This window comes from Myripristis murdjan, chromosome 22, assembly GCF_902150065.1.
Source record: "Myripristis murdjan chromosome 22, fMyrMur1.1, whole genome shotgun sequence".
Taxonomy (NCBI): Eukaryota; Metazoa; Chordata; class Actinopteri; order Holocentriformes; family Holocentridae; genus Myripristis; species Myripristis murdjan.
Genome location: NC_044001.1, coordinates 4769320 through 4776677, shown reverse-complemented (window position 1 = coordinate 4776677; position 7358 = coordinate 4769320). Strand labels below are relative to the sequence as shown.

General features: G+C 40.4%; 1 protein-coding gene across 4 annotated transcripts in view; it reads left to right on the top strand.

Moving 5' to 3' along the window:
• The first annotated feature begins 1138 nt into the window (after positions 1-1138).
• Positions 1139-7358, top strand: part of klc1a (kinesin light chain 1a) — a 56190-nt gene continuing 49970 nt past the window's right edge. For all 4 annotated transcript variants that reach the window (XM_030045117.1, XM_030045115.1, XM_030045118.1 and 1 more), the window contains exon 1: positions 1139-1605. The gene's annotated coding sequence lies outside the window, so the exon portion shown is untranslated. The remainder of the gene's footprint in view (positions 1606-7358) is intronic.

Sequence of the window (7358 nt, the reverse complement as noted above, 5' to 3'; positions counted from 1 at the left end):
CAAAACCTGCTAATTGCCTCCTCTTCTGTGCTCTTTACTAAATCAAGCCCAACAAAAGCAGTGGGGTAAAAACCAATACAGCACGGTATCACGATATATTGCACGAATATCGTATTGATACACAGGCAAGTACTGACATTGTATTTATGCAACATGTATGATTTTTGAAGGAGCTGGTCAGTTTGCGTGCTTGACAAACATTTTGCTGCAGTAAAAGTGAATGAAGTGAGATGAACACAATGAAAAGAGATAATTTGCACTTGGAAAAAAAAAAAAAAGCTAATTGGTCAGCTAATTCTGCACTGACCAAGTCCAACAGTTCCATGAGTCCCAGTCCCGGGCGTCAGGTTCTGTGGCTTGGTCCATTCTATATTACACTGTCTATATTATATATACATATATATATATATATATATATATATATATATATATATATATATATATATATATATATATATACTGTTTATATTTACATAGGCTGTTTATATTTTTCTTTATATTTTTATATTTACTGCTTATATATATATTATATTTATTATTTATTATACATATACTACTTACTTACTTATATATAGGCTGTTTATTTATACTTATATATATACTATTTATATTTTTATTTACATTTATATATGCTGTGTACATTTATTTACATATACTGTTTATAGTTTACATACTGTTTATATTCACACATACTGTTTATATATACTGTTTATACCTATATACATATATATATATACTGTTATATATCTTATATATCTTATATTCTATATTTACACTTATATTTACACTTCTTTTTCTGGTCTTTTTTTTTTCGGGGGGGTTTTTTGGCTTATACTGGGACCTGAGTGCTAATTTCGCACCACTAGCATGTAAGTGTGAACTGGTATGACAATAAAGTTCCTTGAATCCTTGAATCCTTGAATCCCAATATATCGCAATATGTTATCGCAATAGTGCAAAACTTGAACCTCACATACAAGCCAGGGATTCGGTGAGGTAATGCTAAAATTTTTTGGAAATGGGTGGACTAGCCCTTTAATTGCACAGCATGCCGCCCAACAGGTTAGTCCGACCTGCGCCGCGGCTTTCCCCTTTAATCTGGGGGGGGTGACGTCATTATCTAGGAAGAGTCGGGGGGCCGGGCAACGCCATGTTTTTTTCACGCACCGCCACCGGAGAGCTGTCATCTTCCTGGGCTGTTGGTCAACTTTTTCCCCCCCGCTCCGCTCCATGAAGCCGCTCTCAAGTTAGTTTCACTGGCCGGCTCCTGTCATGGAACGGAAAGACAGCCTGGTTTTGTCGCATGTCTCTCTTTAAGTCTCTGTTTTGCCAGTTAGGTGGCTAAGCTATGTAGCTAGCTGGTCATCATTAAAGGTTTCCTCGGCGGCTGATGCGGTGAAGCCAGGCGTCGATCCACGCACAGAGAAACCGCACCGGATCATTTCTGTCCCCTTTTCTCCCGACTTTAACGCGTTTATGATCGGATAACGTCGCTGCCTACAGGATCAACGCCTCCTTTTTAAAGAAATAGTCCTATTTTAACAGCGGAGCGGCACGAAAACCTAACGGAGCGGTCTACATTGGCAACGGATGTCCCATAGAACGGTAAGAGAGGTGCCGTCTATTTCCTGGGAGTTGGTGCAAATTTTTCCATGTTAATCTTTAACCACACGAGTCAAAGACACTACCCCGGGTGTCATATTTTCAAAGTAGTGTTAATTATTTTTCTCAGATTTAATAGGAATAGGTGTGGTGGTGTCACCCTGTCCTGAAACATTCACCTCTTGTTTTGAGATATTATCCAGTATCGCAGGCACTAATTGCAGGAATTAGACAGATGGACCGTCATTAGCAGATTGACCGTCATTGACAGCGCTAGCTCAAAGTTAGCGCTGCAAAGTAAATACAGTGCAACGTTCATAAAGAAAAAAAAAAAAAAAAATCTTTACCAGTGTAAATCAGTGCATGCCAGATAAAATTAGCCCTGCCGTGCAAAGTGCATGCTCACGGCTATTTTTACAGCGTCTGAAAAATAAAAAAGTGGTTTCCAGTTGTTTTTTTTTTTTCCTCCCTCACCTTTTCTTTCTTTTCCTTGCACAGCATAACGTTACCACCTAACAGGTTCGTCCAACCTGCACCACCGCGTTCCCATTGTTTTCCCTCAATTCCTTCCTCATATGATAATTAATGTTGCTAAAAAAAGAAAAAATATGTGAAAACCTCCACACAGTTAAGTCACTTGTTCACAGCAAATGACAAATTCCCATTCTTTATTTTTCGATTCCTTTATGCAAATGAGTAAGTACAGCTGTCTGCAGGTGGCACAATTAGCTGCATATGTCTTGTCGATTAAAAATGATTATGTTGTTTATCAGGTTAATAGTTTACTCTCCTAAACTTTGATGAATTTGTTCATTGTGCAGAGCAGAACATCTGATTGTCAAAATCTGTCAAGGATATGTTCCATAAATATGTCTGGCATGGATTTATTGTAATGTCTGGGTAAACTGGTGATTTGCTTGTCAGGTGAGGCTTGAGCTTACAAATGGGATTTTTTTTTTTTCCACATGGTAGATCAACCGATTAGACCTGCCTTGAAATTAGATCACAGGTGCAATCCTTGAGTATAGATATTGTCAAACACATTTATAGAGCTTGGCTGCAACAGAATCAGGGATTAACCTGCTCAGGTAAACAGTGAACAGTGAGCTGCCTGCTTGTGGACTAGTGTGGCTACATATTCCCATTATTGAACCACACAACACCCAACTTCTCTGTATCCCTCAGATTGAGAGAAGTTTGGTACAAAATCACTTGCCAAATTTTGTAATGCTGTGGGTTAATGTAAGCTTCCACCACACTAAAATCATCAGGGAATAGTTTGCTGTCCACCAAAGGATGATGATGGAGTTCCTCCCACCATATTCATCATCCTTCAATCCAATTATGAAATTAATTTCCTTATGAAGGTGGAAAGTATATGATTTATCACAGTCTGCCTGCTCTAACGGACGCTGCTTGTGAGAACGTCACAGCAGGTGCTTGCAGGAGGTTGTTGTGACATGCAAGGATGTCTTTCCGCTGTTGCATCGTGAGGGAAACTATCAGGTGTGAGGTCGATGAAAACTGTGGTGATAGGAGGTCCATTGAGATGGATCGAGTCTTCAGCGTAGCACTGCAACTTTACTCTGTTACTATATGGTATAGTTGGTTTCAAAGGTATATATTTTTTTGTTTTTTTTTTACTCTGCTGTAAGACTGTGGCAGTAAATTCATGCAAATGTTGGTGCTCTTGTGCTGTACAGAATGCAGGGTGAAATTCAGAAATTTCTGGCTGAGTACTATTCAGTTTGATAAACATTAATATTCAGTGAACTACAGAAGAACGACACTCTGGTACAGTAAGCATTTGGTGTCAGTGAAAAATATGGCTAAGACTGAAATTTGGAGAAAAAGAGCACTCTTCCAGGGTCTGCTGAAACATCTAAACATTTTGACCACCTTTGTTTTACAGTGTCAAATGAATTTTTTTTTTTGGTGGCACTGACTTTTGACATTTTAAAACGTGAGTTAATTGTTTTCGGTGATTTTCAGCCTTTTGTAGGTGAACTATGGTGTTGTGCTGTGCACCATATAAGCTGTTGTGGAAAATGTAAGTGGAGCTTTGAAAATGTTAAAGGTCTCGCAAAATGAACCAAAGCAAGTGGGAAAAACTGTAGTCTGGGAGGTGATGTCATTATCTAGGAAGTGTGTGTGTGTGTGTGTGTGTGTGTGTGTGGAGGGGGGCTACTGGACATTGCCATCTTTTTTCACACTCTGCACTGGAGAGAATACCCAGTGCTATATAACACATCTATTGAAGGATACAGAGACATCAATTTAAAAAAAAAAAAAAACAGCTTGGCGAGAAGTCAGTGAGGCTGTAGGCTTGTCAGGTTTGTATTAATGAACAGAGAGGGCCAGTGTCAGGTGTTGTAAAGTGCTAAGTTAATGTCATGCAAGCTAGGTAAGGTAATTATGCATTTTTAATTATAGTGGATGGATTTATAGGAAGAAATGTTGAGATCTCACAGATATCTACGTGAGAAGAAAGTAACTGGGGCTGCTGCATCCCTCAAGAAGCACTGGCAGTATGACCAGTTAATGAGCTTCCTGCAGCCACTCATCACCTCACGTCCCACCTTCTGTACATGGAGGAGAGATGATGATGGCGGGAGGAAGATGAGAGAGTAGAACGAATAGAAAGGGAGAGTTAGCAGAGGGGAGGCAGATACAGAAGGTGGAGAGAGTTGGCTGATGGAGACATGCCAGTCCAGCTTAGGGAAAGGTTCAGGAGGTCAGACAGCAGTGGCCTCCACGTTTGAGTTCAAACAGTTTGAGCGTAGGGTTGGGCAGTATATCACTGACATATCAATATCATGCTCTGAGACTACATATAGATGTAGGCTGAGTTTTCATCTGTGTGTTTGCTGTGGAATGAATTCATAACTAAATTGGTAGCTGAAAATGCTGATTTGCAGCTGTGTGTCGATGCGAACATGGTGAGAGTGTGAAGGGCCACCGTCACCTGCAGGCGGGGAGCATCTGGAGCAGAGATTATGTTTGTCCAGAAAGTGACAGGGTCACATTGATCTTCCTGCAGAGAGAGGTTTTCTTGGAGCTCAATCAGCTCTGTTTGCAGAGAGGCTGCATTGGCTCAGTGACAGTTTTTCTTTGCTTCCATTGAGAATTACTTGACATTTTTGACAATAAATGAGTTCTGCACAGTAGGACTTGTTATTCCAAATTGAAGTCCTCAGAGTGAGATTTGCAATTTTCATTCGGCTTCCCCAGGAATTCAGCATGATTCTGATGGTGATTCTCTGCTTTGCTTTGTTCTCTCTTGTATGTCAAGTTTCAACACCTTCAGCGTCCTTTGAAAAATACGCGCTGCTGACACGAGGTCACACGTTGTGTTGTTTCTGCTCAGAAGCTTCTCATTCAGGTCATTTAGATGAGCTGTTATATTGTTCAGAAGAAATGAAGCACTTCTGTTTTCTCTTCATTTTGCATTAAATCCATAAACTGTTCAGCTTTTACAAGTTTTTTTTTTTTTTTTTTGCTTTGACAGAGAGGTTTGAAGCTCTTTCCGAATGGGCTGAAAACATTCCAGTGCTCTGCCTTTGCTGAGCCACTTGACATTGTTGTGGAGCAGCAAATCGTCAGAAGTAGCACAGACCTCTGTCAGTGCTGCAGTGCAGATGACGCCGTCAAATAGCTGACAAGTCTCATGACAGTTGTCGTGACTTCTGAGGGCATTTCACCCGGACGCGCACACAGAGCTGTTTGGTGGATTAGGCAGTGGTGTGATACAAACCAGGCTGGTGATTTTTATTTTTTAATTTTTAAGTGCCACACCAATCCCCCTTTCTCTCCCAGTCATGGATGGAGCTCCATCGATGGCTTCAGATCTAGTTCTCTCTTATGAAGCGTTTGCATTATCACTTCATTCAGATCCCCTCTTAGGGAGCTGCTTGTCCTGAAATATCTTCACAAAACTCCTCTTTTGATATGATGCTTTCAGCTGCTTAGGTTTTGTGGTTTTTAGTAATAGTTTTGTGCAAAATGGGCATGTTTTGTGTTGTAGTGGCGTTTTTATATTACAGTACTTCACAATGGCCTTTTTTTTTTTTTTTTTTTTTTTTTACTGCAAATCAAGCACATTGGTCTCATACTTCCACCCCTTTGTATCTGCAGTTTTTGAACATGCAGTTTCATCTGAGTGAATGTGGGCTTTATGTTGTGACACACATTGAAATATTGAGTCCTGCTGTTTTGTGTGGTTCCTCAAGTCGTGTGACTTGAAGCTTTCTAAGTATAGACTTGTCTTCCAGCAGAAAAAAATAAGATAGGGGATGGCCTGACCTTAGAGCAAAATACAAATTTCTTACCGCCTTGTGTCAGAGTGAGTCATGACCTAAAAGAAAATGCACAGTATTTTTTCTTTGACTATTACATAAAAGGGCAGTGATGTGCATAACAATAAATGAGACGCAAAGAAATTAGAAACCAGAAAATAGTCTTTCTTTTGATATGGAGTGGTGGTTGAGTTTTATAATGAAGTCTGTTCCACTCGCTGCTCCAGCCTCAGAGGAGAAGAAGGCAGTGAAGGTTTCTCTCACTCTTTATGGCCGCCCCGGTGTCGCCGTTGGCACTTTGCCTGGAGATGTCAGGGAGGTTTGGTGTTGCCAGATCTCCCGTCTCCGTCACAGGGTACCTCTCCATGCTCTTCTGGAGGAGGCTGGTGGTTTTTATTCAAGCCTCCCGAACCCTCTCCGGTTCATGTGGGACTTGGATGGGAGGATATCAAAGGCATTTTCCGCAACTAACCTGGCCCGAGTCAGGCGGGAGTTGTGACCAGGGCATGAGATGGCACTGCAGGGGAAATGCTTCATCCCTCACAAAGATATTGGGTACTGGTCCCATGTCTTCTGCATCCCAAGGGATCTCACCGGATCCCACATCGATGACACAGCAGCAGCAGTTGGCATTTACCACAGCCAATAACAAGATTTACCTTCAACAGATTGCCAGGCGCTAGGCAGGACTGATGGACCCACGATAACGGGTGTCTTTCCTGGTGATTATGGGCCCAATGAAGAACGAAACAGTGTCAGACTGATCATGGGAGAAAATACTCCCACAATTCATATAAGCAAAAGTGAAAATGGTCTACATTTGCAGTGGATGTTTTCTGGAACGGGAAGAGTGGTTCAGCCTGCTTCCTGGAAGTTGGCAAAATAATAATAATATATATATTTTTTAATTTGTTAAACATTTTAAGAAATAGCAGCATGAAGACAAACCTTATAGAGGTTTATTTGAAAATGACTCCCAAAACACTCAGAACTTGTACAAGATACAAACATACAACATCATCAACACTTTTTGCACGATGGTGTTAAATAAATTTCACTGCATAATCAGTCAGACTGTAGTTAAAAGGATGAATATGAACCACACTGTCAGGAGTGTTCATCATCATTCCAAATCAAACCTTTTGGACAGCAGAGCCTTTCTAAATCTATTTTTATCCATGGACAGAGACAGAGAGAGGAATCCTTTAATCGTACATTTTCACTCCATTAAATAAATCCATGTTGTTTGATAGAAGCCTGACCACAGGATGTTTTACAGACGTGCAGATGAAGATCGTCAGCCTGTCTAGTTGGATAATCATGAAATTGTGAATTATTAATGAAATGTTTTCTAAAACTGTAATGCAAATTTGCAGTTTTACATCTCAGTTTGAAGACAAAAGCACAGGTTTGAAGAGTGTTGATGTTGAAAATTGTCAGCAACTGCAGTTTCATGGAAAG